The following is a 14,419-nucleotide window of genomic DNA, read 5'->3' as shown; positions in this document are numbered from 1 at the left end:
CTTCACCTTTGTCTCCTATTTCATGTTGGTTTCCGTAACTAAAATAGCCTCACTCAGGGAAACAACCTGATTCAACCCATGAGGGAAACATGGGAGGAGAACTGGGAGGCTTGACGGCCCTGCTTCCACTTCCCTGAACCCTCTGGAAGACGCTGACTCACCTTCGAGATGGTGGGATACGGCTGCCTTTCCGGCACCTGTCTAGAAAGAGGCTCTGACCTCATGATGGTCATTACTCAGTGGATATTTTTGTTGAATTGAAAGGCTGAAAATCAGCAGGATTTCTGGTCTGCTAACAGCTAGGCAAGCAGCTTGATTTGTGGGCTTCTTCACAGGACAGATCAAGCCAACTGCCCATCACCTGAGGAAGCCACACATCCAGAGTTCATCTTCATGAGTTCTTAGCCTTAATGAGCAGAAGCCAAGAGTTCACAGAGCATAGTCTCCCTCCTCTCCTCCCTTTCCGGCCAAAAGCTCAGAAAAAGGCAGCTGAGCTTGATACACTGATTATACAGAGCAAACAATGAAAACGGACAGAAGGAGCTTTCATTCAAACCAAGGAAGAATGGTTTGAAAATGGGGATACACCATCTTAAAGAAGAGGAGAAATAAGTCGTCCTCCGGAGGGTTTCTCTTCTTTAACTGCTATCTCAAGGAAAAGAAAGCGTGGCAGATTAGGACACGCTGTGTAAAAATATTAAAGACGTGGCACTATTACTTCATGAGCTGGCTCCAGGCCTGTCAGCATTTCCATTATAATCCTGTATTTTTCACGGAGTTAAAACTTACTATAAAAATGATGTGTGCTGGGATGAAACTTGGCACTTGGTATAGTCAGGCTGGGAGTCCTTTCCTTAATTTAATTTTACAAAACTGGAAAACACTCACTCAGCCATTTAAAATTTATGGAGGGATCTCCATCCCGCGCGTGGTATATGGTGTGTACCGGCCTCACTCTAAGGCTGCGGGGTGACTGGATGAAAGGGAAGCTGCCTCGCTGCCTTTTCTGGCTCCCTCTCCTTTCAGGTTTGGTGTCCCCTGGGGTGACAGAGATGATATCTAAAGCAGCATAGAATGAATGGGAACTGGCACCAGGCAGCAGGCTGAGAGACATGATTAATTCATATCGGAAAAAACTCAGTTCCTTAGCTCCCCATTTGTCAGCTGGACCCCAGAAGGCTGTGGGAGAAGACACGCAACTTCAATTTTCACTCCGATTTCTGGGACCTCCCAAAAAGCTGGTCAAATAACCAGGCCAAGACTATTCCCATGTACGTTTGCCCAAAGAAAACTAACTTTAAAACATTCCTGGAAAAAAGGAACTATACAAGCCCATTTTCCACTCCCCAAATGTCTTTGTACCCCTAGGGCAAGCTGTGGGTTTCCATTGGCAGGGGGTATGCTAATGTCTCCACGCTCCCGGGCATCTGCTCGAAGAACTTGATATATTTCTCAGCACGAAAAGTAGCTCCATCCAGATTTATGACTTGATTAAGGCCTTGCCTTCTCCAAAATGATTGGGTTATTGCTTGGTTACTGCCTTCATCCATAACCTTAGGACCTGGTTACAGCTCTCTTACAGGTAAGGAAGGTAAGATGCCACTTATGATGTCCATGCATACACAGTCTTGGCTATGAAAATATGATAGCCTTGTTGAAGTTAGAGTTTGGCAGTCTGAACAACAAGCTTATCCAGGGTTGACTGGGCCACCTCAGGGGGAGGGGGGGCTCTAGGAAATTGGTCCAATTGCTTTAAATTCACAGTAGTGTTGACTGGGATTGAAGCGATCTCAAGTGGATAATACACCGAGTTCCCAAGCGTCCTTCTCTGCCAGCAGGCTCTTGGCATAAAACACACCTTTAAAAACACATCAGCATTTTTTTTTAAGTTTCAGATTTCTGGGTTTATAAGTCCCTGGTTGACTCTACCCTCAGGCTGCTGGCAGGTGCTACCTGGCCAGCAGGAGGGAAGACTGGGATGACCCCAGAGGAGGCCCGGCTGCAGGCTGCCTGGAGCTAAGGAAGGAGGTTCAAGCCACAGAGGAGATAGCCTTTTAATGAAGCCCAGAGTGTGGATCATACTTGGGCCATATCATAGTTTTGAGGAAGGTCCCAAGTCAGAACTCCCCTCTCTGTGTACGTATGTTTATCAGTTACACCCAGCGAGTCTAGATTCTGTAAAGAATAAGACTGACGTTTCACATTTGGTCCAAAATGGGACAACATTTCCGGACTTTCAAGAAGTGCTCTGTAATAATCAAGGTGCTACTGCTGTAAGAAGAAAACGACAGTTTCAGAGTCAAAGTCGTGGACTCTATTCTCTTCCCTTGAGTAACAGAGCTGTCCTCACCCCCTCACTCCAGCCAATGGAGAGGCGAGTTAGAAAATATCCAGATTAGGCTGGGGAAAAAAACAAAGCCAGCAGCTGCTCTGAGCCAACATGCCTTCATGAACTCAGCCTAGCTTTGGCTCTGTTTATGGGCCAGAGCCTTTGCAAAAGAAATAAAAACCCACACACGCAAAAAAAAAAAAAAAAAAAAAAAAAAAAAAAAAGAGCCTTCGCTCACAGCCCTATACACACCCCATTTCAGTTCTCTTCTGCTGAACCAAAGCCACAGAACAGCAGTGGATATGAAGAATGGCTAATATTCATAGCAGGTATCCTGAGAGGCCTCACTGGGGCATGCCGCAGAGTTCAGCGGCAAGTCACAGGAAGAGCAACTGCTGACGAGGAATTCCAGAGCGAGCAGTAGGGGTGGAGCTGCCGGGGAGCATGAAGACCTTCCCTGAATTTATTATTCCCATATAAGTCTCCTGGGTCTCAAGGCTCCAGAAACTTCTCAACAAAGTAAAGAAAATAAAAAACAATGTGACTGAAACGAATAAGGGGGAGAGTTAAGCTGGTGAGCTGAAGTAAGGAGGTGAGCCGTGTAGAGGGAGAACGAAGAGTGAGGAGAGGTGGTCGGTGGTGAGTGTAAGGATGCTGCTGGCTAACTTCTGAGGGGGGATAATCTGTTCTGGCACGTGATGTCTGGCCTTTCACAGCAAGCCTGAAGAGTATGTGGTTTGTAAAGGGCCCATAAATAGAGGTGTCCTATCAAGAGGAGATCAGAAACCTACAACCTGCCCGGAAAGGCCACTGCAGCAATGTGACATGCATTCAAAGAGCAGAGAGCAGTTGTTCAAATGCCTGCTCTTTGTCTTGCCACGTACATTTCTGGTATTGATTTGTTCTGGATCCTAATCCTCTGTGCGTTTGGTTCCCAGGTCTGCCTCAGTCCTAGATATTCCAAAGACCCCCTTGGAGCATTTAGTGGGCTCCCTGAAAGCTTAAGGGAGAGGAAGTAGGTTCAGATCCCCGGGCCCGATTCTGACCTTTGAAAGAATCACCTGGACTTAGAGCCTTAAAACCAATGCAGTCTCCTTAAGACACCTGGGAATCCGGGCAATCTAGCCCTGGCTGAGGCAGAGCGCGTGGTGTTCTGCTGGAAACAGACAACTTCTTGATTGAATTCATTCTTTTTGGGTTTTCCTGTTCTCCAAGGACTCACATCAGGTGAAGGCAGAGGTTTAGAATGGAAAAGCATTTTGACACAGGGACGTTTACCTAATCTCTGTGCAACTGATGGAAGGAGAACTAATGTTCCCACTGAGCTTCTCAAAGGCCTTCCAAGGTCAGCAGAGAGGTGAAAGCCTAAAGGTCCAGGCTTGGGCAGAGCAAGGACACACTGTGGGGGAGAGGTTGTGCCTGTTATTTGATAACCCCATTGGGCACCTACATTCACATCAAAATGTGCAATTAGCATTCCACTAGAGTTTTGCTCCTAGAGATTTCTAAAGAGCAAGGCTGGGAAATTCCAGAAAATAGAGAAGGAAACAACTTTTTCCTATAGTAATGAGACTTTTTCCCTCTAAAATGCATTTCTGGATTATGAGTTTGGAGGGGTGGCATGAAAGAAAAGTATTTACAATGTGCTCACATACTGCTATCTGACTTTGTCAAAATAACTTCTTAAAAACTAAGCAGTAGATTTTTGTCACTGTTGTTGGCAAGAAAGTCTAGAGCAGGAGTTGGCGAACTTTTTTTGTGAAAGGCCACAGAGGAAATCTTTTAGACTGTGTGGCCATATAGTCTCTGTCACAATTACTCAACTCTGCCATTGTATGTTGAAAGCAGTCATAGGCAATAGGTAAATGAAATGGGAATAAAATGGTTGTCACTGTGTCCAAGTAAAAATTTTTTTACAATTAGGTGGTAGTCTAGACGTGGCCCAAGGGCCAACCCCTGTTCTGGGGTATGAGATCATTAGAATTTCTGTACACTGAGAACATACACTGTAGTAAAACCACTAAATGCCTCTGCAAATTTATTTTTACCTCCAAAGACAACTGCCATTTTCACAAGAGAAGGAAGATGAATTCAATATCTTCTTTGCTAAAATAACAGGCTCAACTTGTTTTAAAAAACACCAATGTATGTTGATTATAAATGAGAAGTTCATTAAAATAAAACAATCCTTACCACTATGAATGTTTTTGCAAATCACACATATGTACATATATCACTGGACAGGTTGATAAATCTTGGGTAGTCTGCTTGTCAATAAATGTAGATCTTACAGCATCCTTTTAAATTGCTGCCTTAGATTTTGTATAGGGATGTATCAGAACTTTGGTTTAATCAATTCTCTATAGATAATTACATTGTTTCCAACTTTTCACTTATATAAACTATGGTATATTGACTTTCCTAGTCCATACATCTCTGTATCCAAATATCTCCTTGGGTTACAGCATTGAAGTGGCATTGCAGGGTCAAGACATATCATTTAAAAGTATTTGTACACATTCCCAAATTGCCCTCCAGAAATGTTATAGTAATTTATGTTTTGGGCAACAATGCATGCTAGTACATGTTAACCAATCCTCGGATATTGTGGTTGCTAGGCAGAATAATGACCCCTCAAAGATATCCACATCTTAATCCCTAAAACCTACAAATATCTTCGCTTACATGGTAAAAGAAACTCCAGATGTGATTAAGAAAGGATCTTGAGATGGAAGATTATCCTGGATTATCCAGGTAGGCCCAATGTAATCACAAAGGTCCCCACAACAGGGAGAATCAAAGGTCAGAATCAGAGAGAGATGTGAAGAAGATGCTAGCTATTGGTCTTGAAGATAGAAGAAGGGCCAAAGAATGTTAGGCGGCTTCTTGATTCTGGAAAAGGCAAGGAAATGAATTTCCCCCTAGAGAATCCAGAAGGAACACAGCTCGGCCAACCTTGGCTTTAGCACAATAAGACTCATTTCAGACTTCCGACCTCCACAACTGTAAGAGAATACATCTGTGTTGTTTTAAGCCACTAAATTTGTGGTAATTTTTAACAGCAGCAATAGGAAATTAATAAAGATATCATAAATGTTCTTCATCTTTACTGATCTCATATACAACAAATATCTCATTTTTATTTGCTTTTCTTTGATTACTAATAAGATTAAATCTGTTTTTAACCTTTGATGTATACCAAGTAGTTAATGTTGCTCGGTTCTGGACCTCTTTGAGAATCTGAAGAAAGTTGTGGGTTCTTTCACCAGAGAAAAGCACATTTGCACATATCTTAGGGGCTTATTGAGTCCCCAAAGCTCATGGATCCCAGCGTAAGAACTCCTGAGCTAGACAGCAGGAGTGGGAAGGGTACCAGCGATAGCATTCTCTTATTCAAAGTCAGAAACCTAGAACATGATAGCACTGCCCAGCCACCTGAGATGTGATGTTGTAAAAAGTGCCTGGCCTAGAGGGCCATAATCAGGGATCCGGCCAAGCTGACCCTTCCTGTAACATGGAGTGCAAGGGTTGGGCACCACCCAGCACCCACTCTTCTTGTTCTCTACCTGTTTCACCCTTTAGCTTCTAAGCCTTGAAGCAATTTGATTTCTGTTTTGAAATTCTCACACCAGCAATTACTCTCCCCTTTCCCTTCTTTTTTTTTTTAAAGAACTCAGCCCAAAAGCCATTAGGTGAGGACTAATGAGGAGGGGGGAGTCATGGTAGACCAGAGGGGGCACTGAGCCTGCACAGGGTGAAGAGGGCGTACACCTGAGGGTCGTGGTGATGGCCTGGTGAGGGGTGTCAGAACCTGAGGGGGTGCGGACTGCATCTGTGTGGGGGTAGAGGCAGTGGTGATAGGAGGTTGGTTATATAGAGAGGGCTTTATTAAATAAGTATATATATTACGGATAATGGGAGCCAGAGAATTAGAAATATCGAAAGGGTGAAAAATAGAATAAATCTCGTGGTGTTGGATAAGAATTGGAGATGCAAGGGAGGACTCATGGACCCCAATGTATAAATTTGGAAGTATAGCAAGTGTGTTTGTGTATGCATGTACATACATATATACGGATATTCTTTACCTCTGTGCACTGAGAGCCTGAGAGTAGTGACACTCCAATAGCAATGAACAGACCTGACATTGAGATCTTGGTTTCTATTCTCCAAGACTGGAGCAGGGAAAAGTTCAGGATAAGACTGGGATATCTTGTTTTGCCAGAAAATAATGAAGGTCTTAAAGAATGGTATGGACACGTCAAAGGGTATAGGAGTCATCTTTAAGGGGCTCTCATTGGCTGAATCTGGGAAGTTTTTTTACATCAAAATGAAAAAGGATAGCAATAGATTATAGCCCATTGGATAAGACAGGAATCCAGGAGTCCATGCAGATATAAATAAACAAACGAACAAACCGTAAGTTCAATGAGGAACGAGGTATTTACTATGGGCTCAAAGCACCTCTTCACAAAATACATATTACAAAGAAAAAGAATACCTTTAAAAGGAAACACCTGGAACATACCACCTTCATCAAGTGATAGGAATTAACATCAACTGTAATGGTACCATGAAAAACACGGTCTTGTGATCAGGTGCAGCATCACTTCTGTGATGTCCCTGCCAAAGATCCATCACCTGAATCTAATTATGAGGAAATGTCAGACAAATCCGAACTGAGGGACATATTTGAAAATCACAGGCCCATAATCTTCAAAATTGTTAAGGTCATGCAAGTCAAGGGAAGCCTGAGGAATTGCTCTGGATTGAAGAAGACTTAAGAGACAGGACAACTAAATGCAGTGTGTGATTTGCGACTGACTCTTTTGCTATTAAGGACATTATTGGGACAACTGGCAAAACTTGAGGGAAATATACACTGGGTGACGGGGTATCATGTTGTCAACACACTCTCAGAGGGATTGGGTAGAAAAAGTTCTTTGTATTCTACTTCCCATTTTTTGTAAAATTGAGGTTATTTCAAAATAAAAGTACGGTCATTAAAAAAGAAATTCTTATACCAAATCAAGAAATAAAACATGTGAAAGGAAAGAGAAAACCCTGATCTGCCAAGACCTCAGGATTTGGAGGACTGCGGGACTGATAAACATGAGCATCCAAACAGCAAAGCGGTTGATGGCTCAGAGAATGGGGTTGTTAGAATTTCATTTCACATCTGTTTAATCAGATTTTAAGTATTTTTAAAGACCTGAGAAGCAATCACGAGCATTGGAATAAAGCAAAGTTATCATGTTACAGACTGTGAGTGGCCTGCAGTATTTAATGGACAGAGAAGACATATTTTCAGAGGAGAGACTGGGTGGAGAAAGCAGGGCAAACCTTCAAAAGTCATGGAACAGGATGTGTCTTTTTGTTTATTAAATATAAAAAAGCTTTTATTTAAAGCTCTGGAAAGAGCGCTTAACGCAAGTTTTGTTTTACTTTATTTGACCTCCAATTTAACTTTTTATGATAATTTTTCTCTCTTGAACTACACCATTTTAGGAATGATTTCAGTGTGCTTAGAAGAAAAATCTTCAGCAAAATCTCGAGGCCCTCTCTGTCTCCCTGATGTCATATCTGAACTAACTGTGATGAGTCAGTCTCTGAACTGTGGCTTTGAGCAAGGATGAGAGATGCCGCAGAAGTTCATTAAAGTCGAGAACAGCAGGATTACAAGGAGAAGAATTAGGAGGTGCAGTCTTTATTGTGCATATAGGAACACTGTGGTCATTTTCTTCTGGGCCTAAATTCTTTTTCTGGGCTCAGGAAGCTGGCAGCACAACAGAGGCACAGGCTTGTGCTGGCTTATCTCTCTTGATACCACTTCAAAGAGTCACACATTAGATACAATGGTCCCTGCCATGTTCCAGAAAGGGCCTTGAATGAATTTTTGGTCTTATCTCCTTGGCACCAAAAGTTACAGGGAGCTCATTATTTCTGAGCAGGCACTGCCAACAGAGAAATGGAGAATTCCATAGTCATAATGGATTTTCACATAAAAAGAAAAGATTCTTGACAGAATGATGGTTTTGGAATGAAACTTGTCTTTCTACATACCTTTCAGAGATAAAGTATTGAAGGTGAAGGATAAAAGAGAGTTTGAACTTTTATAACAGATATAGACGTACTGCTAGGTTACGGTTCTAGAATAAGAGTGCAATTATTATTGTTAGCACTTTTTTCTTTTGGCCTAAGCTACCTCTGGCCCAATCTACTTTCTGAAATTTGCTTTGATAGGCTGTAGTGGATAGGGAACAGCAGATGGTCAACAAAATCCTTCTTAAGCTGTATAGGTTTTCAGAGACAATACAAATTCTTTTCTATTTTCAGGAATGTTACCTGCAATCCTAGCATGGGGATGTCCTGGCAAAATGTCTTTCTCAGAATGCTCATGAAAACATTGAAATAAAAACAAACCCCAACTATAGCAGTGTGTTCCTTATTGGGATTTTTAAGGTGCCGAATGTGATTCTGGCTCATTCTTCTGCTCTCGTTTTCTACTAGCAAAGAGAGGATGTTTTCCCAAGTGGTGAGCCCTGGGTTTCTGTGGAATGGGAGACTCAGACCATAAGCTGTGTGATGGTCAAGATATCATGGAGTTTTTGGCACACAGTAGAGGTGCAAGAAATATTTGTGGAATTGAGCTAGGTTTCCAATCCAGATTTTATTCATTTATTCTTGAACAGTTAATACATATACTTGATTCAAAATTTAAAAACTAACAAAAGGGAATGCTGTGAAATTCTCCCTCTCACCTCTTTCCTCCCCTGACCACCTGGTTCCTCTCCTCATAGGCAACCAGCATTCCCAGTTTCCTGTGTATCTGGAAGGTACTTTCTTGACATAAAAAAAGGATATTCAAAGTGATGCCCCAAAGAAAACCACACCTTTCTCTTTCTTTTCCTTTCAAGAGCAAAGTACAATTAAATGGGCTGCCTTTTTTTTTTTTAACTCTGGGGGCCTTAGGGTCTAAGGAAGCCCTAAAGTTATAAAGTCAATGCCAACACCCATGGGCAAGAAGGAGAGGAAGTAAGTAAGTGGTGTGTATGTGAGAGAGAGGGAGAGAGAGAAAGTGGTGGTGGGGGTGGGGGGTGGGGGGTGAGGGGGGGCGGGGCGAGAGATGGGAATGACTTCAAAACTCTTATCCAGAAGACAAAAAAATATCAAAAAGCAGAAGCTGGGTAGTAATTCTCCTGCTTCACAAAACATATAAGAGACTGAAGCTAATTATGGTAAGAGGTTAGACAAACTTGCTTTCCACAATATTTGCCAAACTCAACTTTTCCTAAACATAGCAGGATATAACACACAAAAAGGTGGAAGACTGCAAAGCTGCACAAGTGGCAATAAGTAACGGAATGGAGACAAGACCCTGCCCGAGTTTTGTTTCCATTATAGTCAACTATTTGCACAAAAAACCAGGTGAGTCCAGGCATCTGGACTCCACGGTCCAAGCGCTGGACATAGAACAGGACCTTGTCCTCTTCTTTGCTTTCCTCCCTGTCTCTCATGGAGGGAGGTCTAATTCACACCTGTGTTCCCTTCTTGGCCTGTCTAATCCCATATATCCTTCACGGTGCTGCTTAGGCCCCATTTCCCCATGAAGTCTACCCAGATGCTGTGAGTTCTTTATATTTTACGAGCGACACCCTCCAGGACAGTCAGCATCCTCTCCTAAGATCCCTTATAAAAACAACAATGCCTTCTATATTCCAGTATGTAGCAAAGAGGAACAAGTAAGGAAACTGCTCTTGGCTCGAAGACAGGGCTTCACAAGCGGTTTAGAATCTTCCCTGAGACTCTCCCTTCTCCTTGGGGTCCTAGAAATCCCACCTTTGCTGCCATCCTTGCTTCTAGCCCAGGAATAATGCAAAATGACTATGTTTTATAGAGAGCTTTAGCGTTTACAAAATGGTTTTACTTATTTAATCCCATTTGACTCTTCGGTCAGTACTGAGACAGGTTATCAACCCATTTTACTCATGAGAAAGGAAGAGTCAAAGATTATGGGACTTGACTATAGTTCAACTCTAATTCCAAAGTTCATGCTCTTTTCATCCTTTTGGTTCAGTAGTGGGCAAAAGCCCTCTTATTTTTCTTGCTTAATTTATCTGAGATAGGCTGGAATTGTCAAAGGGAACTTGACTAAAAAGTATGTAGCAAATACATAATGAAAATATAAACAGCATAAAATGGGTAAGTTAATGAAAAGGTAGGTTAACTGAGGTCTGAATCTAGCTTCTTTATCCCTGCCTCCAGGACCTGGCCCCCAAGGGCATTTTTTCTTCCAGCTTTATTAAGATATAATTGACATATAACATCGTGTAAGGTTTAAGGTGTGCCATGTGTTGATTTGACACACTTATATATTGCAAAATGATTACCACTGTAGCATGGGCTAACACCTCCATTGCTTCACATAATTACCATGTTTTTCTCTTTTGTGGTGAGAATATTTAGGATCTACTCTCCTAGCAACTTTCAAGTAAATAATACAGGATCCCAAGGGCATTCTTAAGTTTCCCAGTGCCTCCACTTCCAGAAGGGGAGGGCTGGGCAAGAGCAAGAACTGCCAAGTAATAATGACTAATATTAAGTGAGCACTTATTGTGTGCCAAGGCACCATTCCGAGTTCTTTACTTATATTACCTCATTTACTTTTTTCAAAAACTCTAGAGGTACATGCAGTTATTACCTCCATTTTACAGTCAAAGGCAGAGAGAACTTCTAGAACTTGCCCAAGGTCATGTAGCTGTTAGCAGGTGACAAGCCTTTTGGCTCCAGAGTCTGTGCTTCCAATCACTATACTTCACAAGCTCTAAGGGGCATGTGAAAGGCCCCAGTAGACAGCATGGGACTTAGATGAATAGACAGGAATAGAATTTCCAGGAGAGGATTGAAGTTCACAGAGCAGCCATTCAGTACTCTCTTTTTATTGTCACTCCTCATCTACTTATACTGCTTTCTCACCATTCCTTCTGTGTTGATATTTTGTCTCCAACTAGATAAGAAGTTCCCTGATGTCTGGGACATACCTTGTGCTTCTCTGCTCCTACCCAGGACCTGGCATAGCATGAGCCCTTCAATAAGACAGCTGTCTCCTGGATGATTTTCAGCAAAGAATTTATACTCACAATGGCAACAAGTTCTGATCCTATAAGAAGTTGTGGCAAACCACAGTGAAGAGGAGAATGGACTTCTTGGTTCATAGATTCAACAGGGAAGTAAGGGACAGAGGCAAGAAATTAACATATACTAGCATCTACCTTGCACCAAGCACCACACTGGGCAGGCTGCATAAGACATCTCATTTAACTCTCAGTTTAATTAACTCTGTGAGTTGGGCATTGTTGCTATGGTCTGAACGTTTGCATCCCCCACCAAATTCATATGTTGAAATCCTAATGCCTGATGTGATGGTATTATGAGGTGGAGCCTTTGGGAGGTGCTTAGGTCATGAGGGTGGAGCCCTCATGAATAAGTTAGTGTTCTTATAAAAGAGACCCCACAGAGATCTCTAGCCCTTTCCACCATGTGAGGGCACAGCGAGAATGTGCTATCTATGAACCCAGAAGGAGGCCTTCACCAGAACTTGACTCCGCTGGTACCATGATCCTGGACTTCCAGCTCCATAACTGTGAGAAATACATTTCCGTTGTTTATAAGCTATCCACTCAGTGGCATTTGTTACAGCAGCCTGAATGGACTAAGCCAATTATTTACACAAGAGGAAGCAGATGCTGAGGGTTTGGAAACAGGTCTTTTAGCTGAGGTACCCCTGTCCTCTCTACACTACAAAGTGGCTTGGGTACTGAGCCTGAGAACTTAGGTCATGAACCCATCTTCCCTTTGACCATCTGCCTCTGGGCCCCGGGACTGCTGTAAAACTGCCTCTAGCACCACACAGACACCAGGAAGCCCAGAACCAGAGTGGATATTTTTAAGAGCCAGTTCAGCGTTGAGGAAAGATTTATTAGGGAAAGTGTAGAGTTCCTCATTTTCCCACTGATGGACTTTCAATACCTGTCTATTTCAGGGACATCCAACTTATTCACGTCATTCCGGTTAAACATGGCGGAGAGGGCAGACAGGCCTGGGAATTGGTCCTGGTGCCAGCAAAGGGCAGGGGCAAATGTGAGTTTCTCAAGGTCCCCATTTCCTGGCCATTTGGAGTCTTAAAATAAACCCATGCCTAGATGCTTGCTGTGGCTCGGAACAGTGGCTAAGCAGGGAGATTTACTGCCTTGCTTTCTGTGTCCAACTATTTTGTGTCACTTATGCTCTGGTGTCTTTTTAAATTTACGGATGTTCACTCCAGTCTAAAGACCCGCTGTACTCCTTCCTGTGGCTTCCTCGTAAATGCCCTCCGAAACACTGATTTAGTTTTACACTATATGTGCTGTAAAGCTTCCTGCAGTCCCTATGGGGTCTCTGTTCTCTACTTTGGATTTCATTTAAAAAAAAAAAAAAAAGACAAAAGAGCATAAACATGTGCCATAAACAATCACAAAATGCCAACCTTTCTTCTTAATAGCAAAGCATATTCTCTCTGTGGGCAAAGATATAGGAAATCAAAAGCATTTTCCTTGTGACACAAAACCTCAGGCTTCCAGTATAAGTGAGGAAACAGATGCCAACTCATGTCTCTTTGAAAAGGGCAGGATACATTCCTTTCTTTCCCTCTCTTCATCAAGGACGCTGGCCCGCTCCTTCACATTTTTTTTTCTTTCCTTTCCTCGGCATCACTTTCCTTGCTACATCTGCAATTTCTGATGGGGTGGGCCCCCATTGTGGATTAATTTTTACCTAACCTTTGACCATCAGAACTTGCCGTTCCCACAACTATCTTTAGCGAGGAAATCGTGACGATCTTGGTCTTCTGAACTATCGTATGAAAAGCAGCTTCCCAGCAGATGTGCCTAGGGTACTTACTGACTGCGGCTGCGTGAATTTCCTCCTAACTGGGTTCAGGAAGTGCCTGATCCAGTCTGGACCAAGAGAATCAGGAAGTGTACAGGGTGGGGCGAGGGTGGAAGTGTGTGGGACAGATGATAAAGCTACAATAATAGAAATGAGGAATGGAAATGACACAAGAGGCCTTATAAGCCAAGGCCCTGCTACTTAGTCCTGTCTTAAATCACCTGAGAATATTGATGCAGACTCTTCTCTCCCCAGGACCCGGGAAACTCAACAGACGGGAAATATCTTCAACATCAGCTGTTCAGAGGCGAAGTGTTGCATCAGTTGTCTCAATCAGGATTGACAAACTATGGCCTGAGTGCCAAATCTGGCCCTGTTTCTGTCAATAAAGTTTTATCGGGCCACAGCCACACCCATGCATATACTTATTGTCTATGGCTGCTGTACAACTGAGTTGAGTCTTTGCCACAGAGACCTTATGGCCCTCAATGCCTGATGTATCTCCTATTTGGCCTTTTACAAAAAAAGTTTGCCCAACCCTGGTCTAGAGTAGGGGCCTCGGGAGGTCACCAGGGAGAGACCACTCCAGGCTGGCGCACTCAAGGTGGCTTCACACAGGGGTTTGAACTGTGCCTGGAAGACTGCTAGGATCAAGCCAGGGAGGAAGGGGTGGGAGAGGGTGTTCCAGGCAAGGAAGGCTCAAGGCCATGGCAATTACTAGGGAAAAGTGGAATGGAGGAATTATTTGAGACAGGAATAAGATGGAAGGATGGATGTAAAGGTTAGGTCTGAAGAGCAAACAGCCTTGAATGCCAGGCGAAAAATATGATAAAACATGCCATTTTCCCATACCAGCCTCTTCGTGGGTAGAAGGGGGCAGGCAAGTGACTTTTAAAGGCCATTCAAGCACTGAGAATAAATTTTTAGAAGTACTGATGCCTTGCCCCACCTCAGAGACTGTCTTAATTGGTCTCAGGTGAAACATTGTTTTTTTTTTTTAAACTTCCCAGGTGACCCTATTGTGCATTTGGGAACCTCTTTCTAGATGAAGGCAATGGCGAGGCACGTCCCTGTAGCAGCCCAGCTCAGGGCCAGGTCTATGCAGCAGGTGCCCAACACATGTGGGTCAAATTAAGTCAGCAATATTGGCTTGTACCAGAGCCA

At 43.0% G+C, this 14,419-nt stretch overlaps 1 protein-coding gene and 1 long non-coding RNA gene across 8 annotated transcripts in view; one reads left to right on the top strand and one right to left on the bottom strand.

Moving 5' to 3' along the window:
* ADAMTSL1 (ADAMTS like 1) overlaps positions 1–14,419 on the bottom strand; it is an 859,827-nt gene that overhangs the window by 44,832 nt on the left and 800,576 nt on the right. The gene's annotated exons all lie outside the window — the stretch shown is intronic.
* LOC111770184 (uncharacterized) lies at positions 11,840–13,667 on the top strand. Its single transcript, XR_002803272.2, has 3 exons — positions 11,840–11,972; positions 12,372–12,469; positions 13,511–13,667. It is a non-coding gene; the product is annotated as an uncharacterized lncRNA (long non-coding RNA).

Source organism: Equus caballus, chromosome 23 (assembly GCF_041296265.1).
Source record: "Equus caballus isolate H_3958 breed thoroughbred chromosome 23, TB-T2T, whole genome shotgun sequence".
In the NCBI taxonomy this organism is placed as follows: domain Eukaryota; kingdom Metazoa; phylum Chordata; class Mammalia; order Perissodactyla; family Equidae; genus Equus; species Equus caballus.
The sequence above is the reverse complement of the archived record's forward strand: the minus strand, read 5'-3'. Positions and strand labels throughout refer to the sequence as shown.